Genomic DNA, 26433 nt, shown 5'->3' with positions numbered 1-26433 from the left:
AAGAAAAAACTCTTCTTGAATACTTTTCACCTATTTCATCTAATGCTCCATCATGCATTGTTTTACCCACTACTAATGCCACTCATTTTGAACTTAAACCATCAATCATTCAATTGTGACCATCATTTTATGGTTTAGAAAGAGAGGATCCATACATGCATGTAAAAGACTTTTTGGAAATTTTCTCAACTTTTCGTTTTCAAATTTTTTCAGATGAGTCGGTTAAACTTAGGTTGTTTCCTTTTTCTTTCAAAGATAGAGCCAAAGCTTGGTTAAACTCACTTCCAACTGGAACCATAACTACTTGGGATCAACTTTTTAATAAATTCCTTGCTAAATGTTTCCCCATGTCCAAAACTAATAATTTAAGAAGAGAAATCTCCGAATTTTATCAAAAAGATAACGAAGAATTTTATGAATGTTGGGAAAGATTTAAAGATTTATTATTAAAATGTCTCCACCATGTTTTTGAAAAATGGAGACTTGTAAAATATTTTTATGATGGTTTAACCCCTTCAAACCGACAAATGATTCAATCTATGCATACCAGAAAATTTTTAAAATTGCAAGGGCAATAGGCTTGGGACGCTCTTGAAGAATTGTCTGTTAATTCACAATAATGGAATTATTCTGAGCCCAGGTTTAGAGCCAACCCTTCACCGAAAAGAGAAGGAAAATATGAAATAAAAGAAGAAAGTGACTTAAGAACATCATTTGAAAAATTAGCAAGAAAAGTAGAAGCCTTAGTAATAAGTCAATCTATGAATTCTCATGTGCAACCTAAAAAAGATGTTTGTTCTTTATGTGCTAGTTCATGTCATAATGCTCAATCATGTCCTTCTTTTATTGAAATATTTTCTGAAGAGGCTAATGCTTTACATTTGTTGACGGTGAAATCTCGTCAACGAAATTAGATCGGAAAACTCAAAGGTAAGTCAGGTGATATTTATATAAGAACTGAGAAAAAACTTTAAGGAAAAGTAAACACAGATCAACAATGGAGCAAGCTTTAGTATATTTCTCAATAGCCTCTGCATACAATGAATTTTCTAACCCCTCATTCTGAGGGGTCAAGCTCCGTTTATACCTGGGCTCTAATGGCCCCTTATACATGGTGGTCCCTTGGGACAAAATAGTACATAAGTACATTGTCAGGGTAATAGCATAGGTGGTAGTGGTATGGGAAGAGTGGTGGAGCAGAAGATCATAGTGTCAGCCTGGTACATAGTCAGAGGCATGCATATAGTGCCTCCACTCTCTGTACAAATCCGTAGCTCCACTACCTGTGTGATACAGGTGTCAGGGTCATGCTTCTGTCCTCCTCATGGTTGTACGTCATGCACCCGTACACGTACGGGTACTATGTACCCGATGGTTATTCTCGCCTCTCCAAGGCATGTATCTGCTCAAGGATATTCCACGTCCTACTAAGTGTAGGGAAGCTAGTGTGTTGGCATAAATGATATACTCAGTCATCTATTCCACTATAGGCTCTATACCTAATAGTTATTGGGTCTCTCCTATTGCTCTTCATCTCATGTGACTCGTAGGGAGAGTGGTGCCCCGTTGGTGGCACTTACCTCAGGAAGAGAGGTAAGGCCTCTTCAATGGGGCCTGCTGCGTGTGTGATGAAGCGTAACGCCTACAAATGGGATAAGGGTCTCATCTTGTGAAACCATCACTTTGCAGCCCCCACACTACGAGGCCCTTGGTATATGGCCGAAGGGTGTTTAGTGGAGGCTATGTCTCTTGAGGCCTTTGACGTGGCCGGTGCACAAGGCGAGGCACACGAGGCCACTAGGTATGCGTGGCCCTTGGGGGCGAGGCTCCTTTAACGCGTGCCCCCATTCGCATGGCCACCTGATGCTGCGGGCGTGGCTGCGCGAGGCCGAGGGCCTGCTGGGGCGCAAGGCCACCTGGTGTGCAGGCGTGGCTGCACGAGGCCACCTGGTGTGCGGGCGTGGCTGCACAAGGCCAAGGGCCTGCTGGAGCGCGAGGCCGCCTGGTGTGCGGGCATGGCTGCACGAGGCCGAGGGCCTGTTGAGGCACGACGCCGCCTGGTGTGCGGGCGTGGCTGCGCGAGGCCGAGGGCCTGCTGGGGCGCGAGGCCGAGGGCCTTCTGGGGCGCGAGGCCGCCTGGTGTGCGGGCGTGGCTGCGCGAGGCCGCCTGGTGTGCGGGCGTGGCTGTGCGAGGCCGTGGTGCGGGGGCACGCAAGGCCGTGTCATGCATGGGTGCGAGATGGGTCCCTAAAACAGGTGGTGCGATATGCCCGTAGTATATCGGGTGTACCCATGAGGCGTTTATGGGAGCCTATCACACGCTTTTGGCCTTTTTATAACTGTTGAATTTCGAGCATCCACATTTCTCATGAGACAATCTCCTGTATTCAAAAAAGGCCTACAGGCTCGAGTCCGATTGCATGATTAAGTGGCCTTTATCCCTCTGTTCTAATCAGGGACTAGAGATTTCTTATTTGGTGGATTTTTGGCATCCACAACATTCATATGGAAAACCTTCTTCTGATAGCCCATTTTCCAACACATACAATCCAAATCGGAGAAACCATCCTAATTTTTCATGGAGACAAAACCAACCACAAATGAATCAAGGAAACCAATTCAACATGCCAAATCCAAATCATGTCAAACCAAGTCAACCTTACCCTCCACAAAGAAAACCTTCCTTAGAAGACACCTTACAACAATTCATGCAATCCACCCAACAAATCTTACAAAATCAGTCTCAATCCATTGCCAAACTCGAGACACAATTGGGTCAACTTGCTAATGTTGTAACTGAGAGAGAAAAAGGAAGATTTCCTAGCCAACCCATCCCAAATCCTAAAGGCCAATATGAAATAGGAGCTCCTAGTCATAAAGAAGAAGCTAAGTCTATTTCAACTCTTAGGTTCGGAAAACAAATTGCCAAACCCGATTACATACCTCAAGTTGAAAAAGACCAAAGCCAACCTCAAAGTTCCAACACAAATGACCTTTCAAAAGATGATGCTCAAATCCTTCCTTCCATCCCAAAAGCTCCTTTTCCACAAAGATTAATTCCACTCAAGAAAGGCAACCAATATAGTGACATCTTAGAAGTTTTCAAACAAGTAAGCATCAACATTCCTTTCTTAGATGCCATTAAACAAATTCCTGCCTATTCTAAATTCTTAAAAAACCTTTTCACTGTTAAAAGAAACACAAATGTTCCAAAAAAGGCGTTTTTAACTAAACAAGTTAGCTCCATAATTCAATATAAAAGCCTTGTGAAATATAAAGATCCCGGTTGTCCAACAATTTCATGCATCATTGGCGATCATTTTATTAACAAAGCTTTACTTGATTTAGGAGGTAGTGTGAATTTACTGCCCTATTCTGTGTATAAGCAACTTGGTCTAGGAGAATTAAAACCAACTTCTATAACACTTCAATTAGCCGATCGTTCAGTAAAAATCCCTAGAGGTGTTGTAGAAGATGTTTTAATTAAAGTGGATAAATTCTATTTCCCTGTGGACTTTATTGTTCTTGACACTCAACCTGTTGAAAATGCTCATGCTCAAATACCCATCATTCTGGGTAGACCATTTTTAGCTACATCTAATGCAATTATCAACTGTCGTAATGGTGTATTGAAATTATCTTTTGGAAACATGACTGTTGAATTAAATGTTTTTAATGTTGCTAAATCTGTTGAGTGTGAGGAAGTGCATGGAGTTAACATGATAGAGAGTATGTTTGAAGATGATGGAAATGACTTACTTGATTTTTGTGAAAAATACTTTGGTATGAACTTGCATATTGATGATTTTAATGATGATGTGAATTCTTTGTTAGAGTCTGTACCCTTAAATGAAACCAAAGTTGAACCCTTTTCACCGTTAGATCATGTTCAATCAATTTCCGAGTCTCCAAAGTTAGACCTTAAACCTTTGCCAGAAAATTTAAAATATGATTTTCTAGGAGAATCTGAAGCCTTGTCTGTTATCATAGCATCTGCTTTAGATAAAGAACAAGAAGATAAATTGTTAAATGTCCTTAGAAAACATAAGGAAGCCATAGGTTGGACTATTGGAAACATCAAGGGAATTAGCCCATCCATATGCATGCATAGAATCCATCTAGAAGAAAATGCTAAAACCTCTCGGGAATGTCAAAGAAGGTTAAATCCAAATATGAAAGAGGACGTTAGGGAAGAAGTACTTAAAATGTTAGATGTAGGTATCATTTACCCTATTTCTGATAGTCAATGGGTTAGTCCAGTCCAAGTAGTGCCTAAAAAGTCTGGGATCACAGTTATTGAAAATGAGAAAAATGAATTAATCCCTACTCGAGTACAAACGAGGTGGAGAGTGTGTATAGACTATAGAAAGCTAAATAATGTTACTAGAAAAGACCACTTTCCTTACCCTTTATTGATCAAATGCTTGAACGTTTAGTTGGGCATGCATATTATTGTTTTCTTGATGGCTATTCGAGATATAACCAAATCCCCATTGCCCCTGAAGATTAAGAAAAGACTACCTTCACTTGCCCTTTTGGAACCTTTGCATATCGTCGCATGCCTTTTGGTCTTTGTAATGCTCATGCAACTTTTCAAAGATGTATGATTGCAATATTTTCTGATATGGTTGAAAGAAATCTTGAAGTGTTTATGGATGATTTTTCATTGTTTGGAAATTCTTTTGATGACTGTTTGCACCATCTTTCTCTTGTTTTAATTCATTGCAAAGAAAAGAATTTAGTTCTTAATTGGGAAAAATGTCATTTTATGGTTAAAAAAGGAATTGTTTTAGGTCATGTAATCTCATCTGAGGGAATAGAAGTTGATAAAGCAAAAGTTGACCTTATTTCAAAACTTCCCCCACCTAAAACAATAAAAGAAATTAGATCATTCTTAGGCCATGCCGGTTTTTATAGAAGATTCATAAAAGACTTTAGCAAAATTTCACGCCCATTATGTCATTTGCTGGGAAAAGAAAATGCTTTTGTCTTTGATAATGACTGACATGTTGCCTTTGAAAGATTGAAATCCCTTTTGACTAGTGCACCTATTATTCGCCCTCCTGATTGGAATATTCCTTTTGAAATAATGTGTGATGCTTCTGATTATGCTATTGGTGCTGTTCTAGGACAAAGAATTAACAAGTTACCTCATGTAATCTACTATGCTAGCAAAACTTTGAACGATGCTCAATTAAATTATTCTACAACTGAAAAAGAATTGCTTGCTGTTGTGTTTGCATTGGCGAAATTTAGGTCTTATTTGTTAGGATCTAAAATAATTGTCTATTCTGATCATGCTGCATTGAAATATCTCTTGTCGAAAAAAGATGCTAAATCTCGCTTAATTCATTGGATCTTGCTTTTACAAGAATTTGATTTAGAGATACGAGATAAAAAAGGTTCTGAAAATGTTGTTGCTGATCATTTGTCTAGAATTGTTGTTGAGACTAATAATGACTCTACCACTATAACTGAAACTTTTCTTGATGAACAACTCATGCATATATCTTCTTTGCCTTGGTATGCTAACATTGTGAATTATTTGGTCACTGGTGAAATTCCTTCTCATTGGTCTAAGCATGACAAATCTAAATTTTATTTTGAAGTGAAAAATTTCATGTGGGATGATCCTTATTTGTTTAAATATTGCCCTGATCAAATAATAAGGAGATGCATTCCAAATTGTGATCAAACTAAAATCATATCTTTTTGTCATGATCATGCATGTGGTGGACATTTTAGTGGTAATAAAACTACTTTGAAAATTTTACAATGTGGATTTTATTGGCCTACTATTTTTCATGACACTTATGTTTATTGCAAATCTTGCGAACGTTGTCAAAAGTTAGGAAGTGTAACTAGAAGAAACATGATGCCTTTGAATCCTATCCTTATTGTTGAAATATTTGATGTTTGGGGAATTGATTTTATGGGTCCATTTCCTAACTCTTTTGATAACTTGTACTTTCTTGTTGGTGTTGATTATGTGTCTAAATGGGTTGAAGCTGTTGCATGCTACACAAATGATCATAAAGTTGTGCTTAAGTTTTTGAAAGAAAATATTTTCTCCTGTTTTGGCTCACCACGTGCTATCATTAGTGATAACGGTACACACTTTTGTAATAGATCTTTTGAGCATTTAATGAAACAATATGGTATTACACATAAATTCACTACACCTTATCACCCACAAACTAGTGGTCAAGTTGAAATATCAAATAGGGAAATTAAGCACATCTTAGAGAAAACTGTCAATCCAACTAGGAAAGATTGGTCCTTAAGACTCATTGATGCATTATGGGCATATCGAACTGCATACAAAACACCCATTGGAATGTCTCCCTATAGACTTGTGTATGGAAAGGCATGTCACTTACCCGTTGAGCTAGAACATAGAGCCTATTGGGCAATTAAGCAGTTGAATTTTTCCTTAGACAAAGCGGGTGAGAGAAGAAAGCTTCAATTAAATGAGTTAGAAGAGCTTAGGCATGATGCATATGACTATTCCAAAAAATATAAGGATCGAATGAAGATTTACCATGACAAAAACATTTTGCGAAAAGATTTCTCTCCCGGTCAAAAAGTCCTTTTATACAATTCTCGTTTGCATCTCTTCCCGGGGAAGTTACGCTCTAGGTGGGTAGGTCCATACATTGTTGGCACTTTTTTTCCACATGGAACCATTGAAATTGAAAATCCTAATAATGGTAATGTATTCAAAGTGAATGGAAAAAAATTGAAACCATTTTTAGAATTGAAACTGCTAAAGTGGATGAAATCCTTCTTGAGGATCCTATTTACCATGGTCCTTGATCGCTCTCATCAATTATTGGTAAATGTGTGTTTTATTTATGTTTTAGGTTAACTTCTTGTTTTGATTTTTGTTTCCTTTTTGTTGCACTCTTGACAATGCTCAATGATGAGGTACGACCATTCTAAACTCTAAACTCTTTCACGCTTCAATTTATATTTGTATTTTGATACATTGAGGACAATGCATAGATTAAGTTTGGGGGTAGTGGGTTTATATGGTTACTTCTTTCATGTGTTTGAAAATGGTAGAATTTCTTTAAAAAAAAACACAAAAAATTAGATGGTAGAGTATCTATTTTATATATTAATTATAAAAAAACAAGAAACAAAAAATATTTATATATGTTTAATATTATCTTTCTAGTAATATATATATATATATAGTTTTGTGCTTTTATACTTTATTTTCTATCAAAAAAAAATTTTAAAAAAAAAAACTCTTTTGGTGATATCCGCTTTTCCTATGATAATACCCTTGACTGAGTTTGATTTTAGTTTAAAAAATATATGAATCTTTCTTAAGCTTTGTGTTTAATTCTTGGGTCAATTTTGCTTAAAAAAATGAAATTTTGAAAAAAAAAATATTCATCATAATATGTGAAATAAATAGTTTATTACAACAATTTTTCCAAAATTCACATAATAACTTGATAAATAGTTTTGGATTTCTAATTTAAAATATATTTTCAAAGCAAGATTGACTATGGAATTAATTAAATAAGGTTAATTTTGATTCATATTTTTTATAAATTATTTTCAATGTGCAATCTTTGAGGACATTTTTTATATCACCAAATAAAAAAAATGTGTGTTTTTTATTTTTCTTTTGCTTGAAGACTAGCAAAATTCTAAGTTTGCGGGTGTAATAACTCTAGAAATTAGAGTTATTTTACCACATTTTTTAAGCTAAAAATGATTTAGTTCTTAAGTTTTTAATTAAATTATTAAGTTTTAATTGCTTTTTGAATTTTTTAGCTTCATTTTAATTTTTATAGATTTTTAGGTATTTTTATAATTATTTTGTTGTAAAATATTATATATATATATATTTTTTATATAAATAAATAAATGGGTATTGTTGAACTTAAATGTTAAATTAAGTTATAATTAATATTTTCAAAGAATTTATATGAATTATTTATAATTGAAAATATTTTATCATGACTTAATTTATATTTATTTTGTAGGAAATGGTTTTATTTTTGGTTCTTGAAGAGCCAAGAAAGAGTGAAGAAAAGGAAAAAAGAAATAAAGAGAAAAAAAAGTATTATATTTGAAGGAATGAAGCCCACCTGGCCCAGCCCGTCTTCTGGCCCGCCTGCCCAACCTGCTCCACCCGAGGCCCACGTCTCTCACACGGCCCAACCCGATCCTGCTCCGCATGCCCACCCGAGCCCGCACGCCTGGCCCGTTGACCCGGCCCTTTGCCCAAGACCGCATCCAGCACCCGAGGCCCACCTGCCTGTTGACCAGCCCGTTTGAAGCCCAGTCTCCCAGCCCAATCCGAGACCCATTCCTGCCCAGTTGGGCCACCTGAAAAGAAAAAAAAAACTATTCTTTTTTTTTCTTTCTAAAATAGTCAAAACCACAAAAGGCCAAAAATCATATTTTTCTTCCCAATATTTTTTTTTCTTTTCACTCAAATATCAATTCACTCTTCCATATTTTTTCTTACCTAAATAAACATTCCTCATTCATTTTTTTACCCTAATTTTTCACTAATGTTCCATCCAATCAAAGATTTCATCTTTCCAATACCCTTACACTTACTCTATTTATCCTACTACTGCCCAACACAATTAAATTAATAAATTTATTTATTTTAATTTGATTAATTTAATCTCCATATTTTGCCTATAAATAGAGCCTTGTAAGACCATTTGGGGAGCTCTTCTTTATCTTTTCAACCTCTTCTACACTTCATATTTTTCTCTCTTCTTTTCACTATTTTCTCTCTACCATTTTCATCTTTTGAAGAGCATGTCAAGTATGTTATTTTGTCATTTTTATTTCAATCTAGTTATGAGCTTCTAATCTTTTTCAAGATTATTAAGATGACGATGAAGCAAAATGTAACTAGATAGTATTTTTTGTTGTATGTTGATTTCCCATTTGTGCAACATTGTTTATGGATTTTTCTATCAAAGATATGCATTTTTCATATATTATTGATTGTTAAAGCATATTACACTTAGTTCTTCATTATGCAAAAATATGATATTCTTTGATTAAATGTTTTTCATTAAATTGTTCACATCTAATTCTTAGAGCATAAGTATCATATTTTGCCTAAACATAACCTCTTTGATTTTTTGTAGTTTCATTAGGTTGTAACATAACTAATGCTTAGAAATTATATCTAATATAAGTGAAGAAAAATCCTACCTCTTTTAAAGTAACTTGTGCTTGAATAGAAAATGTATTTTGAAAAAAATATAGTGTGATTTATTTCAACTATATCTAAACTTGGGAATCAATATACTTATAAATATTATTGAACTTGCATTTTGTGGATTCTAATATCTTAATAATCTTATTTTACATATCTCATTTGAAAACCATTTTTCTATTTAATCTTAAATCTTTTTATTACTTGTCTTTTATTTTTCTAAAACAAAATTTCATCAAATATTTGGAACTAGGTTAGAATCTTCTTGCTTTGTTTGAAATAGTTTCTTTTGATGTTAGTCAACTCCCATGGGTTCGACCTCGTACTTACATGAACATTATACTCCGAAACGATTCGTGCACTTGCGAGTATAAATATTAAAACACCCTCTTTTGGGTTCAACAGATGGCTCTCTATGAGATGCTTTATTGTAACGCCCTACTACCCAGGGACCATTACACTGTGTATTTTAAATAATGCTAAACTTGCTAAACGAGTCATTTGGCCATAATCATGTAACTAAATGCGATTAACTGTTTAGGGTTAAAAAATTTGGTCAAAGATACAAACGTTTCACTAAAACGTTTACTATATACATGGGATCTCAAAATACATTTAAAAGGTTATTTATAATTAAAGATTTACAACTAGCCGACCTAAGCGACAAAATAGGGTTTAACCATAGTTCCTCTTTAAACCCTCAGCTGTGGTGGTTGAGCAGTCGCATATGTACACATCGTCACCTAAGCTCTCCAACTCAAGCATGGTCTAACTTTCTTTTACCTTTACCTGCACCACATAGCACCCGTGTGCTGAGGCTCAACAAGAAAACTCAAACATGCTCATAAGCAATTAATAACATGTCACCAAATCATAATAAGCATGCCTAGGACATGAGACTAATAAGTCACCCTGGGACCCTGTGCCCTGTCCAGTGTATTACCAGCTTTCTAGCTGATCTAACATACTCGACGCTAGGTTGTCTTCGATTAATAGATTGGTCAAGCGTATGATGCGCTTCAGGTTAGGCTAGATCATATGGATCAGCACTTAGTGCGCTATTTCCCTGCTTGACTAATAATTCAATCCCTTACGACCAACATTCAGTGTGTTATTGTCGTCCTTGACTAATAAGTCAGTGCCTTTTGACCAACACTCACCATGCTAATGCCTTCCTTGACTAATAAGTTAGTGCCTTTCGACCAGCGCTCAGCGCTATTGCCGATCTTGACTAATAAGTCAATGTTAGGATATGTGACTATTAAGTCACCTTAGGTCTCATAGCCATATCCTCTGTATAAGCGTACCTGGCACTAACCAGCACTCAACGTGCTAAGGCCATTCTTAACTAATAAGCCAATTCTAGGATGTGACTATTAAGTCACCTTAGGTCTCTTAGCCATATCCTCTGTATAAGTGTACCTGGCGCTGACCAACACTCAACGTGCTAAGGTCATTCTGTTAAGAAAATATAAATTTGCCTCAATGAAAATAGTAAGAAATTACAACTCTATGCAACATATTACAAATAATAATGATTGACTAAAAGGAGTTACAACTCTATAATTGAAAATTACAAATAAACAAAGAAAATGAAGAATATGATGAAGAAGAAGATAATAGTAAAATACAACTCTAAGCAGAAGGTTACAAGTAAAGTAAAGTGTTTGAAACAAAAGAAAAGAAAAGATTACAACTCTTGAACAAGAAATACAAGTAAAAAGAACAAGAGAATATTAAGAATACAATACAATAGAATGAGAACAGAAATACAAGAAAACTCTCACTTACACAACCTAAGTGAAGAGGTTTGGGGATCACCAACTTGAACAAGGTTTAAAACCTTTGTCCAAAAGCTTATTTCCCCCTAACTCAAGCACTAAGGGATCTCTCTCAGATATTGGAAAAGCTTTCTGGAATTATCAAGCCTCAAGGTGTTTCTAGCCAAGTGCTCTAATGGATAGAAATGTTGTGTCTTGCAAGTGAGTTATAAGCTCCTATTTATAGATTTTAGAGACACCCTTTGAATTTCAAATTCCACCAACCCCCATGGCTGTTACCAATGTTTAATTGGATTAATATGGAATTAAAAATGTGATTTGGGAGTTATTTGGGTTTTTTGAGCCGTTCAAAAAAGATTGAAAAAATGGTCAGTCTTTAGCCTGTGGCCGCGGCCACTAGCCTCTGTCCCACAGGCCGCGGCCACCAACATTCAGTGGTCGCCGCCACCGACCATTTTCAGCACTAAAAAATGTGTTATTTTTCTAAACGGTTCCAAACCCTCCCAAATGATTTTGTAACTCCCAAAATACATTATTGGGGTTAAAATCATATCTCTAACAGCCATATCACATATGGCTTTATGAAATTCATCTCAATATTGTGTAACAACAATTTTACACAATAAAGGGTAATATTTGGAAGTTACAAATTTGTAACACCAAATATGTTACATTATTTGGATATATCTCATATATCTAAATATTGTAACTCTCTATTATATGTTACAATATGTGACACACTTTGTCACATTTATTTAATCTAAAAAATTATACTATAATATAATATAATATAATATTACATTATATTATAAAATAATATAACATTCCCCCACTAGATTAAATAATTATCTATTGTAACACTTATTTAATCAATCATTATATTTTGAAATATAACATATCCCCCACTTGATTAAATAAAAACTCTCTCTTATAGGAGTCATTGCATTAGTGCATAAAGCAAAGTGTTTTTCAACTTGAACTTTACTATAGTGTAATTATCACAAAATTTGTCGAAAATTAGGTTGCACTATGCATTGAATCATCTTTTCATGATAACAAATCGGTGATAACACACACACCTTTGCGATGTTCACTTGAGACCTCTATGTCTCGCTTTGCAACGTTAATGGTCATGTGCACTTTCCATTCATGGACGTTCTTGAGAATACTCTCAATTCTCATGAGAGGCGGCACCAGCCCTAGGTCCATATAGGTAGAATTCTTACAGTATTTCGTTACCAAAAATACTTGTCTTTACAAGAATGAAATCTATTAAAAAACCTTTCGGTTTTAACCCTCCACTTGGTAACACACAAGTACTCAACATCTCAGATGGGACTTGTTTTGAGTACAACTAATATTCACTTGATTGACTTGTTGTTACCTATTGAACCTAACACTAGTTAAATAACTATTGTTAGAATAGGTTACCATCAATCGTGAATCTCTTTATGGAGTTTAAGTCCCATTGTAACGCCCCAACTCCAAGGACTATTACAGTGTGCCTTATAAACAGTGCTAAACTCGCTAATCGAGTCATTTGGCCAAAATCGTGTAACTAAGTATGATTAGCGGTTTAGGGATTAAAAAATTTGGTTAAGATGTAACGTTTCATTAGAACGTTTACTATATACATTGGGATCTCAAAAATATAATTTAAAGGTCTATTACAAGAAAATATTTACAACCAGCCGATCTAGGCGGCAAAAGAGGGTTTAACCTTAGTTCCGCTTCAAACCTCGCCCGTGGTGGTCGAGCAGCTGCATATGTACACATCATCACCTAAGCTCTCAAACTCAAGGATGGTCCAGCTTTCTCTTGCCTTTACCTACACCACATAGCACCCGTGATCTGAATCCCAACAAGAAAACTTAATATGCTCATGAACAGTTATAACATGTCATGAGATCATAAGGCACACGCCTAGCAGATATAGCCCTATTCAAGCAGGCAAATGAGTTCGCTTAATGTTGAGTATAACACATCAACCAATGATCATAATAATCATCCAGGGCTTGTAGCCCAATATAGAAGGGTGACAGTGGTACAGTCACTAAGGTGGGTTCCGTTCCCAATAGCCATGTGACGGTAGGGTCACCAGGGCTCTATAGATAAGTGATCCTTTCACTAGCTTAAACAAGATAGGTATCTGGTAAAATAGTCACCAGCATAAACCTGTTGAGTAGATAAGTGATCCTTTCACTAGCTTAGATAGGATAGGTGCATGATGATTAGTCACCAACATAACCTTCCTCATGACCATAGAGTCATAACCCTGGAACATCGTTCCCTAGCCATGTGACAAGCAGTCACCTAGGCCTTAGGCCTTGGCTCTAAGTAACTAGTCTTAGACTGGCCAAGCGCTTATAAGTTCATCGACCTTAGGGTCGGTCCAGTGTTAATGCCTTAGAGCCATTCAACGCTGATATCGATTAGATCTAATCTTCATTCGGCCCTGCGTTCAGGACGCTTATGCCGATTCTGACTCTTAGGTCAGTATCCCTGACTAGTCAGTACTATAAACAAGTAAGCAATGCCACCAAAATAAAAATATCACATATATCCAATATTCGAATACAGGGCATTCAGCACGCTTACTCAACAATTACTAGCATAATTAGGACTATGCATAAACACAGAGGCTCAAGCTCTGAACATTCTCATATTCAATAATCATAGCATGCCCTAATCACATGTTTCTCGTGCATCTCACGCATCATACTTAACCACTTGACATGCCTCAACAATAATCATGCATGTCACATTTAATAATCCAACATGCATCAAGAATAACCATGCATGTCATACACACACAGGGTGCAGTTTTCTTACCTCAGATTCGAGCTAGAATGAATAAAAGAACAACCCTTGAGAACGATCAACTTTTAGTCCTTTAGCGGTCACCTAGTCATAACCAAATATGGGACACTATCAATAAAATGATAATCAAGGGTTCCCAAACCAAGATCTAGCCTCCGGGACATCAATCCCCACTAATCCGGGTAGTAGGAACGATCCCGAGGCCTAAAACCAAGTTCCCAGGGCCAAAACACTCAAACGGGCTAAACCCTGCTCAAGGGTTGCGGCCCTAGCACCTTGGGCCGCAGCCCCCAGCCACTCCAGAAGCAAGGGCTGCAACACCCAACACCAAGGTCCGCGACGCCCAGCAAGGGCAAAACTGCTCCACTTGCTTCTTCGAGCTAGGGCTGCGACGCCCAAGAACAAGGCCACGGCCCCCAACCTAGAGCCATCCCCAAACACGATTTCCAACATCCCAAAGCCTCCAAAATCATGCATAAACATTACCAAATCATAAAATCAAAGTTCCCAAGCTTCCCAATGGTCCAAAACCATCAAAACCCAAGGCTCAATCGAACCAAAAACTCAACGATTCACAAAGTCCAATTCAAAGCTTAGAAACTCTAAAAACTCAAAGCTTAAACTAAGATTACCTTCGATTGGGTTGTTTTCCGTCTAATCCTTCGGTTAAGAAGCTTCTAATATTTCCTAGGATTGCTATTCCTCAATCCTCGCTTGATTTCGACTCCTAGAACTCGAGATTTCTACAAAAAGGCTTCGAACGGTAAAATGAGCTAACGAAAGAGAGAGGAAATGTTTTTTAACGTACGTTCTATCTGACAAGCTACTTCAAGCTTAAGTAATCTCAAATAAAACCTAGTGCTCGGGGTCCCGAAAACACCCCCGAGGACATTATGGTCAAAACTTCCAGAATTTCTTCCTGACCTCAAATACTCCCAATTTATCATCAAATAAACATTCTTATTACCCAATAATTTACCCCGTTATGACAAAACCGCTAACTCATAATATAAGATCGTCTCATGCCGAATAGCTCGAATATATTTCCATAATAATGAAATCTCATTCACAAATTACAATATGCACCCAAATATACAAATATGCCCTCAACAGACCAAATTACCAAAATACCCTTATAATTATAAATACACCCATATGCATGCATTTATCATCATATAATAATATAATTCACATTAACATGAATATAATCATTTAATATCATAATAAATCAATTATGGCCCTCCCGGCCTCCTAATCAAGGTCCTAAACCTTATTAGGAAATTCGGGGCATTACACCCATCCCTCGAGATGATGCAGCCACTAAATCCCTCGTTAGTGGCTTAGTGAAAGGATCCGCCAGATTTTCACTTGTTCTCACATTGGATATTGAGATGACACCTCTTTGAATCAATTCTCTTACATATCCATGTCTTAGACTAATGTGTCTAGACTTCCCATTATACACTTCGCTGTATGCTCTAGCCAATGTCGCTTGGCTATCACAATGTATCGATATAGTAGATACATTCTCTTTGATTAGGGGAATCTCTATCAACAGATTCCTTAACCATTCGACCTCTTTGCCGGTAGCACCTAGAGCTATGAACTCTGCTTCCATAGTGGAATGAGATATACAGGTTTGTTTCTTGGAACCCCAAGAAATTGCACCTCCACCAAGTGTAAATACCCAACCAGTTGTGGACAAGTTGTCCCCAAGATTGGATATCCAACTTACATCTGTATATCCTTCTAGTATCAAAGGAAATTTGGAGTAGTGAAGGCTTAGTCCTTTGGTTTACTTGAGATAACCTAGGACTCTTCCAATTGCCTTCCAGTGATCCACACTTAGATTACTTGTAAACCTACTAAGTTTACTTACCACAAATGCTATATCAAGTCTAGTACACTGGGCAGCGTACATTAGACTCCCTATAGCACTAGCGTACTTCAATTGAGCCACCGCTCTTCCTTCATTCTTCTTTAGTTTTACACTATGATCGAATGGAGTATTGGCATCTTTAACCTTGAGATGGTTAAATTTGTTCAATACTTTCTCAACATCGTGGGCTTTCCCTAACGCAAAACCCCCACTATATTTCTTTACTTTGATATCGAGTATGGTATCAACTTCTCCAAGATCTTTCATCTTGAACGTTGATGATAGAAACCTCTTCGTTTCTTCTATCCCTTTCATGCTATTACTTAGAATAAGCATGTCATCCACATATAAGCAAACAATGATCACATATCCCTTACAAGTTTTGGAATACAAACACTTGTCTCCATTGTTATGTCTAAGCCCATTAGACATGATGGCTTGATCAAATTTCTCATGCCATTTCTTAGGAGCTTGTTTCAATCCATATAAGGATTTTACAAGTCTACAAACTTTATGTTCATATTTTGGTAGGACAAACCCTTCGGGTTGTTCCATATAGACCTCCTCATTGAGGTCACCATTAAGAAATGTCGTTTTGACATCCATTTGATGAACATACAAGTTGTGTATAGAAGCTAAAGCGAACAAAATTCTTATAGAAGTTGTTCTTGCAACAGGCGCATAGGTATCGAAATAATCGATACCCTCTTTTTGCCTAAACCCTTTAGCTACTAATCTAGCTTTAAAGGTTTGGATAGTGCCGTCAGTGTGGTATTTTCTCCTAAATACCCACTTACACCCAATTGGCTTAGACCCCGGTGGGAGGTCTACCAATTCCCAAGTGTTATTGGAAAGAATGGAATCCATCTCATCATTGATGGCTTCTTTCCAAAATGCACTATCTCTCGATTGCATAGCTTCTCTATAAGTCTTAGGATCATCCTCAACGAGAAGTACAATAGGAATTTTCCTAATGACTTCCTCTCTATTTCCTTCTACCATGTAGAATGATATTTGTTGAGAATCTATCTCATCCACTACTAGACTTTTATGATTTTTAAGCCTTTGACTTCTTCTAGGTTCAAAGGGTTGTTTTACATCCTTTTGAGAATTCTCCTTTCGAGAATCAACTTTGGATGTTGAAGCTTGAGAATTGTTCTCATATAACAAATTCTCCTTTAGAGATGTTGAAGCTTAAGAATTGTTGTCACATAACATGTTCTCAAAGAATTCAACTTCTCTAGATTCAATCACAATATTAGACTCTAAGTCTAATAGCCTATAAGCTTTACTATTGTTGGCATAACCAACAAAAGCACACTTTATGGCTCTTGAACCTAACTTAGTTCTATTAGGTTCGTTTTTCTTGCAATATGCAAGACACCCCCACACTTTGAAGTACCCTATGTTGGGTTTTCTTCCTTTCCATAACTCATATGGAGATATCTCATTTTTCTTCATCGATATTCGATTAAGAATGTGACAAGCGGTTAAAAGCGCTTCACCCCATAAGTTCAAGTTCAACTTAGAAAACACCAACATAGAATTTATCACCTCTAGATAAGTCTTATTTTTCCTTTCGGCAACACCATTGTGTTGTGGTGTATAAGGTGCAGTGCACTCATGAATTATACCATTTTCTTCACAAAATGTATTGAATTCATTAGAGAAGTACTCTCCTCCTCTATCACTTCTTAGCACCTTAATCTTTTTATTTAGTTGATTTTCAACTTCTAATTTATACAATTTAAAAGCATCAAAAGTTTCATCTTTATGCTTTAAAAGGAACACATAGGTATATCTACTAAAATCATCTATAAAAGTAAGAAAATACCTTTTACCACCTCTAGTTAAAACACCATTTAATTCACAAAGATCACTATGGATTAAATCTAGTAAATTAGATGATCTTTCTACACTAGGAAAAGGTTTCTTAATCATTTTCGCCTTAACACATGTTTCACATTTACCATAGTTTTTAATATTGCATGCAATCATACCACATTTTACTACTCTTTTCATGATTGAAAAACCTATATGCAATAGTCTAAGATGCCACAAAAATAAAGAATCATACTCAACAATATAGGCGGAATTAGCATTTTTATTGATAACATTGAAAGTTACATCATTGGTGCAAAATTTAACCATTCCCTCACAAGAGTACCATTTTCCCAAGAATACATTTGATTTGGTAAGTATAAGTTTACCGGACTCAAAAACGGCTTTAATGCCGCGCTTGCCAAGCAAATCACCACTTACCAAGTTTCTACTCATTTTGAGAACATAAAGTACATTCACTAATGTAACTTTCTTGCCGGAGGTGAAGTAGACTTCAATAGTACCTTTGCCAAGTACCTTGGATTTTCCCTCATTGCCCATTTGTATATCATGGTTGCCCTTTGACTCTTCAAAGGTCTTGAACAATGATTTGTCATAGGTGACATGGACGGTGGCACATGTATCATACCACCACCCTTTCACCTTGCCTTGGACCGCATTCACCTCACTAAGGGTAGCAACTATGTTTTCCTCTTGAGTTGCATTCACCTTGGGTCCTTGTTGGTCTTTTCTATGCCTACACTCTCTAGCATAGTGACCATTTTTCCCACACACAAAGCAAGGACCTTTCTCGCCCTTAAACTTGTTTGGGTTGGTTTTTGGACCCAAAGGTTTCTCATTACCCTTTTTCCCTTTGTTTTTGGGATGTTTTGGTTGTGACACCGCATTTTCTTTGGAAGTCTCTCCATTAGACCCCTCCACAAGTTTATCTCTACATATCGATTCCTCTTCGATTCGAATATGCTTTTGGTTCTCCTCCAAAGAATAATCCTCATTTTTATGAAGGATTCTTTTCCTTTAGCTCTTCCAAGTTGGTGGTAATTTAGCCACTATGCTTTTAGTTCTCCTCAATCTTTAACACTTTCAATTTGTTAACAATTATTTGCAATTCATGAATTTGAGGAAGAATAGGTTTATCACCAAAATATTTGAAATCGAAGTATTGAGATATCAAGAACTTTTTGGTACCTTCCTTTTCCGCCTTAAACTTTTTCTCAAGTGCATCCCATATTTCCTTGGCCGATTTGGTCTCGGTGTAGAGGTCATAGAGCCTATCGGATAGGGCGTTGAGGATATGACCCCTAAAAAGAAGGTTGTGCTCCTCCCTCTTCCTTCTTTTCTCCACCTCCTCGGGAGTGTCTTTGTCGGATGGCTCGGCTAGAGGTGCCAAGGATGACTCAAGGATGTAGGCGATTTTGAGATTGGTTAAAAGAAACCTCACCTTGTCTTGCCACCTAGTAAAATTGGATCCATCAAACCTATCCAACCTCTCTAGGTCTTGGTTCATGATCTTGATGGTCTCCCCTTCCATTGAAACAAAAAGGGATAAGCTTTTGAATGTTAAGAAAATATAAATTTGCCTTAATGGAAATAGTAAGAAATTACAACTCTATGCAATATATTACAAATAATAATGATTGATTAAAAGGAGTTACAACTCTATAACTGAAAATTACAAATAAACAAAGAAAATGAAGAATATGATGAAGAAGAAGAGAATAGTAAAATACAACTCTAAGCAAAAGGTTACAAGTAAAGTAAAGTAAAGTGTTTGAAACAAAAGAAAAGAAAAGATTGCAACTCTTGAACAAGAAATACAAGTAAAAAGAACAAGAGAATATTAAGAATACAATACAATAGAATGAGAACAGAAATACAAGAAAACTCTCACTTACACAACCTAAGTGAAGAGGGTTGGGGATCACCAACTTGAACAAGGTTTAAAACCTTTTTCCAAAAGCTTATTTCCCCCTAACTCAAGCACTAAGGGATCTCTCTCAGATATTGGAAAAGCTTTCTGGAATTATCAAGCCTCAAGGTGTTTCTAGCCAAGTGCTCTAATGGATAGAAATGTTGTGTCTTGCAAGTGAGCTATAGGCTTCTATTTATAGAGTTTAGAGACACCCTTTGAATTTCAAATTCCACCAACCCCCATGGCTGTTACCAATGTTTAATTGGATTAATATGGAATTAAAAATGTGATTTGGGAGTTATTTGGGTTTTTTGAGCCGTTCCACAAAGATTGAAAAAACTGAAGAAAAAAAAATGGTCAGTCTTTAGCCTGTGGTCGCGGCCAGAGACATTAGTGGCCGCGGCCACTAGCCTCTGTCCCACAGGCCGCGGCCACCGACCATTTTCAGCACTAAAAAATGTGTTGTTTTTCCAAATGGTTCCAAACCCTCCCAAATGATTTTGTAACTCCCAAAATACATTATTGGGGTTAAAATCATATCTCTAAGAGGCATATCACATATGACTTTATGAAATTCATCTCAATATTGTGTAACAATAATTTTACACAATAAAGGATAATATTTGGAAGTTACAAATTTGTAACACCAAATATGTTACATTATTTGGATATATGTCATATATCTAAATATTGTAACTCTCTATTATATGTTACAATATGTGATACACTTTGTCACATTTATTTAATCTAAAACATTATATTATAATATAATATAATATTACATTATATAATAAAATAATATAACACGTTCTTGACTAATAAGTCAATGCTCTTCGACTAGCACTCAACAATATTGTCGCTCATGACTGATAAATCAGCGTTTTACGACCAGTACTCAGCACTATTGTCATTTCTGACTAATAAGTCAGTGCGTTCTCAATGAGGTAATGCAAACAAGCATATATCATATGTCAAATATCTAGATATAAGGCATTCAGCATGCTTAATTGATAATCACAAGCATCATCATAATCATGCACATTTATACAGACTTAAGCTCTGATTAATTCAATATTCAACATTCATGACATGCCATAATCACATCTATCACATGCATCACATACTAGGTGCAGTTTTCTTACCTTTGGTCCAAGCACAGGTTACTAATAAACGACCCTTGAACACGATCCTAATTCTGCACCCCTACCAAACAACAAGTTACAACCATAATATAGAATCCCATAAAAAATGAGTAAATAAAGACTTCCAGACCAAGTCCTAGCCTCCGGATTGTCGAATCCTACCAAACTGGGTAGTAGGATTGATCCCAAGTCCTTAGGTTTAAGTTCCCACGACTAAAAACCCAACATGGCCAAAACTGTCCTTAAGCGTCGTGGCCCCCTAGCCCTGAGCCGCGACCCGCCTCCAAATAGAGGCCAAGCCCCCTCTTTACCTGGGCCTCACGCCGTGGCGCGCCTCTAAATGCCCAAATAGCAGGTCTCCTCCTTCATCAAGCCTGGGTCGCGGCGTCCAAGAACAGGCTTGTGGCCCAACCATGAACCGAGCCAAAACCTTCATTTTCTTCATTTAAATTTGTTTCAAAAACTTATCCAAATCCCAAAAACAAAGTTCCCAAACATCCCAATGGCCCAAAACCATCAAAACCTAAGCTTTAAACAACCCATAAGCTCAACAAAACATAAAATCCAAATCAAAGCTTAAAAACCCGAAAACTCAAAACTTAATGCTTGGATTACCTCTGATCAAGTCATTTCCCAACTAAATCATTTGGCTAATAAGCTTCTAATCTTCCCTAGAATTGTTAGGACTCTAACCTTGCTTGAATTTGAGTCCTCAAACTCGAGTTTCCTTCAAAAATGCTAACGAGCGTCAAAAAGTGAAGGGGGGATAGAGAGAGAATGTACTGAACGTTCTGTTATGTTTCTGAAGTAACCTCAAGGAAATCCTAATGCTCGAGGTCCCAAAAACGCCATAGGGTAAAATAGTCAAAATTCCCAGAATTCCCTCCTGATCTCACTAACTTCTAATATATCATCAAATAATCATTCCCATTACCCAATATCTCAGTAATGTGCTAAATACCCAATATACCCATTGACTCACTTCGAGCCAAGTATGGGTCCTGTTGTGACTTTTCCATTAGCCTTCTCCCTAGGATCGTCTCGTGCCGAGTAACTCAAATATATATCCACATAATAATGTGGTCTCACACACACATATATCACATATATATCAAATATACCCAAAACGGGCAAAATTACAACAATTGCCCAATTAAACAGAAATGGGCCCACATGCATATTTAATACACCTAATCATGTATATCAAGTCATATTATAATATAACTCACATAATCACATAATGATACACATAAATATCATATAATCACATAATTTTAGATCCTGGCCCCCTAATCAAGACCCTAAGCCTTATTAGGAAATTTGGGACGTTACATTTATGGGTGTAAATGTAGATCTCCCTTGCACTTGGATGAGGTTGGGGAGAAGAAGATTTTAGGCCCCGAGACGGTTAAGGAAGCCAGCAAGGTGATTGAGAAGATTTGCCAAAGGATGCTTACCGCTCAAAGTAGGCAAAAGAGCAACGCAGACTTTAAGAGAAGGGACATCGAGTTTGCATTTGGCGAGTTAATGTTCGTGAGAGTCTCGCCAATGAAGGGTGTTATGCATTTTGGGAAGAAAGGGAAATTGAACCTGAGATTTATTGGTCCATTTGAGATTTTGGACAGAGTTGGGCAAGTTGCGTACCGTTTAGCACTACCCCCAGCACTAGCCAAAATGCATAACGTCTTTCATATCTTAATGTTGCATAAGTACGTGTCAGATCCCTCTCATGTTTTGAGTTATGAGTCGATACATCTGTAATGACCTAAGTTACAATGAGCAACCAAAGCGTATCATCAAAAAGGGAATCAAGGAACTGAGATCCAAAAGGATTCCTTTAGTTAAGGTCTTGTGGAAGAATAGCATGGAGAGAGAACCAACATGGGATTTTGAGGAAGACATGAAAGAAAGATACCCCAAGTTATTTGGTAAGAAAGAATTTCAGGACATAATTCATTGTAAGAAGGGTATATACATTTTGTAAAACGTGCCCTAAACTATTTACTTTATAAAAATGTCGCTCATCTCATATGTATTAGAAAAATACCATTTTAAGGAAAAGTTCAGTGGGGCCTTGATAAAACATGCAATTTAGGCCCATTAGTTTGAAATAAAAATATTATGTCGTTATGCAGTATTTGAAAATAAAATAAACAAAATAAGTCCCACTGACGAAACTTGAAACATAATCCATAACATAAGTTTCTTAATTATTCTTGGTGCTCATCTTGATCGTTATTCGTTCATATGACACGCCGCTTCACACATGCCTAGACGTCAAAACTTCCCACATCACTATGCGTGCCAAGAATAATCCTATTGCCTACCTGAAAGGGGGAAAGTGAGGGGGTGTGCTAAAAGCCTAGTAAGGAAGTAGAAACAATTTAACAATACTCAAGAAAGCACAAGGGAAACATTTTCCTATCGTAAACTTGTGGCGAAACATATCATATTCATACTCATAAATCATAGTCATAACCGTAGTCATATTGTTATGTCCCAAATTCCCTAATGTGGCTTAATGCCTGGATTAGGGGGCCAGCAAGGCCAAAATTGATTTAATATGCAATTGTATGATTTATTGCATGATTATGTGAATTATATTATTATATGATGATAATTGCATGCATGTGGGCTCACTTCTTATTAGAAGGGAATTTTCGTAATTTTGACCCGTTAAGGGCATAATTGTATATTTATGTCCATGTTTGTGATTTATGGGTGAGACCACATTATTATGTGGATTTTTTCGAGATATTCGGCATGAGACGATCCTAGGTTGCAAGTTAACGGTTTGATCATAACGGGATTAATTACCGGGCTCGGGGTGAGTCTAGGCTAATTTGATGATTAGTACATTACTAGGAATGAACGGGTAATGGGATATGATTTAATTATTATTTTAGGATATTGGGAGTAATGGGAATTGGAAGTCGTTAATTATAATTAACGAGATAGGTGAGAAATGACAATTTTACTCTTGCCAGCCTTGAGAGGTTTTAAATGACCCTAGGGGCATTTTGGTCTTTTGACCATGGGATATGCTTAAGGTTAGGATGGTTGTAGAAGGTTAAGGCAAAAACAGAGTAGCTCTCTTCCTCTCTCGATCATCACACACTCTATCTCTCGGTTGGGATTCTTGAAGCTAAACTTGAGGATTCAAGCTAGAGGATTAAGGCCTGTGAGCTTAGGATCTTAGTTCGGCAGCTGGAAGGGTTCAATTTGTATCTGAGGTAAGGTTTTTAGATTGAAGTTTCAAGGTTTGCTCTGCTTTTAGTTTGGTTGAAAGCTTGGTAGTTTGATTGGATAATTGGATATATGGGGATGTTCTTGATGATTTAAGGCTTGGATTTTGTTGCTAAACTGGTGGATATGTTACGTTGATGTTTGGTTGTGATTTTGGGATGGTTTGATTGAGGTTTCATTGAGAAATATGCAGGGGAGCTAGGTTCGCAGGGTCAAGTTGCAATCAAGTTCATGCAAGTCGCGACTTGAACCCATTCTAGAGCCTCCCTTGGTTGCTGTCTAGCAGGCGCGTCGCATCCTTCTTGGTCAAGTCACGGCCCGCCCCTGGCACCTTAGACAGGGGCTCTCTATCTTGGGGATGTGTCACGACCCCTGGGGGGCAGGTCGTGGCCGACCCTTCCCTTTTGTGCCATGATGAGTTTTTAAGAGCTTTAAGCGTGGGTTTCATTTCTCTAAGGCTCGGGATCAAATCTACTAATCGTTTTAGTACGATTCGAGGTCCTAGGAGAAGGGTTTTAGACTATGAACCTTTTATTACTTATTTTATTGATGGGATTTCAGATTTGTTTATGACTAGGTGACCACTAATAGACTTAAGGACCGATCGTTCTCAAGGGTCGTTCTTTTATTATTTCACGCTCCAACCAGAGGTAAGAAAACTGCACCCAGTATGTGACATGCATGGTTATTGATGAGGCATGTTGAGTGCTCTATTAATGGACATTGATTGCATTGTAAATGCCTATCAGCTTTGCTTATTTGTGAATGGCACTAACTTATTAGTCAGAAACGGCGTTGGTGTTAGTACTAGTTATGAAGTCTTGACTTATCAGTCATGATCGGCAATAGTACTGAGCACTGGTCATATGGTATTGGCTTATGAGTCAAGAGCGGCATTAATGTGTTGAAGGCATGGCGAAATGATTAGATCTAATCAGTGTGAGCATTAAATGATTGGCCAACCTATAGGTCGAAGAAAACTAAAGTGTTGGTCTTGTCTAAAGGCTAGTTACTTAGAGTCAGGGCCAAAAGGCTGAGGTGACTGAAGCGTCACATGGCTTAGGGTGCAGAGCCCCAGAGAGTGACTCATTAGTCACATATCCAAAGTGTGACTCATTAGTCACCTATCCAGAGTGTGACTCATTAATCACCTACCCCAGGAGTGACTCATTAGTTACCATCTGATTAGGGTTACAAGCCCTAGAATGATTTATTTATATTGTATACATGCAGTAATGAGTTTTCTTGCTAAGCCTTGGCTCACTGGTGGTATGTGGTGCAGGTAAAGGGAAAGAAAAGCTCACCCATCCTTCAGTGGAGTGATTAGGTGGCGATGTGTACATATGCGGCCGCTTGACCACCATGGCCAATGTGTTTCTCAGGGGAAGTAGGTTTTAACCCTATTTTTGCCGCTTAGGTCGGCGGGTTGTAACTTTTATACTGTAATGACCATTTTGGATTGTAAATAACTTTGCAAACACTTTTATGGGCCCATATACAGTTTAACGGTTTAAATAAAATATATACATTCCTTTTGATCAAGATTTTCACCCTGACCTATTAATAACACCTAGAAGCACGTTTATAACCTAATGACTCGTTTAGCGAGTTAAGCACTATTTAAAGTCCATAGTAACGGTCTTGGAGTAACTGGGGCATTACACATATCATACTTCATAATCATACATCATGTTATCATGGCACCCCTATTGTCCATGTCACATCATGAGGTAACCAGCAAAAGCATAAACTGGTAAGACCTCCTCTATGAGGTTAACAGGATCTCAGGTTCTTGAATAATCTCGGCCCATCCGCCCTATGAGTTACGTCATATCCTTAGTAACTCCATTGTTGTTTCGCGTTCAGTACACTAACAACCTACAACTTTTACATACAACATACAACCAATCATAACAACTGTTCATAACATAATGTAATAACTCATACTTCTCATAACACTTGGCTTATCATAACACATGTTTTCCATAAGACTTTAACTTTTGCAGCATAACAAGTCATACATTTCATAACATTATTCATAGAAAATTCTGACTAACTTCCTTACCTCAGGTCCAAACTAAAGTAAAGTGCAGGTACGGCACAACCAGCACAACCAGCCTGTAATCATAATCAAGCGTTCATTTTTAAAATCATGTAATAATACACATGCCCAACGTACATACCCCACATGTACATGGGTCATGCACACGTGACACATGTTGCACTATAACTCTATTCACACAACAATATCACATAGAGAATAATGTGAATTCTAACAATTAATCCTTCATGTTTACATTTTAATAATAGGCGTACGTTTGAACGTAAAAATGCACTTGCATTTAACATGCATATGTGAGAGTGTTCTTAAAATTAAGTTCAAGTTGATATTTTTACTTGTTCATTTTATAGCAATTTTCTTAAAAATTCAGCAAGTATAAAATAATTTGCCACTTAAATTATTACATCATTATTCCTTTAAATCACATATTTGTCATTCATAAACTTTATTTCAAAGATTTCATTTAATAAATAATTCATTAGCTTTAATTTTTCATAAAATAATAATCCCATTTATTATTTAATAACAATTAATAGAATTTGAC

General features: G+C 36.9%; 1 long non-coding RNA gene and 1 other non-coding gene across 2 annotated transcripts; both read right to left on the bottom strand.

Moving 5' to 3' along the window:
- Window positions 1–362: 362 nt before the first annotated feature.
- On the bottom strand, window positions 363–469 carry LOC133799099 (small nucleolar RNA R71). Its single transcript, XR_009876302.1, has one exon. It is a non-coding gene; the product is annotated as a small nucleolar RNA R71 (small nucleolar RNA).
- A 22145-nt stretch (window positions 470–22614) lies between these two features.
- On the bottom strand, window positions 22615–25936 carry LOC133794635 (uncharacterized). Its single transcript, XR_009875284.1, has 2 exons — window positions 25893–25936; window positions 22615–22908 (listed from the first exon to the last, which is right to left on the bottom strand). It is a non-coding gene; the product is annotated as an uncharacterized LOC133794635 (long non-coding RNA).
- Between the last annotated feature and the right edge of the window lie 497 nt (window positions 25937–26433).

This window comes from Humulus lupulus, chromosome 8 (assembly GCF_963169125.1).
Source record: "Humulus lupulus chromosome 8, drHumLupu1.1, whole genome shotgun sequence".
NCBI lineage: Eukaryota > Viridiplantae > Streptophyta > Magnoliopsida > Rosales > Cannabaceae > Humulus > Humulus lupulus.
Note: the sequence above shows the minus strand (reverse complement) of the source record. Positions and strands in the feature narration are given on the sequence as shown.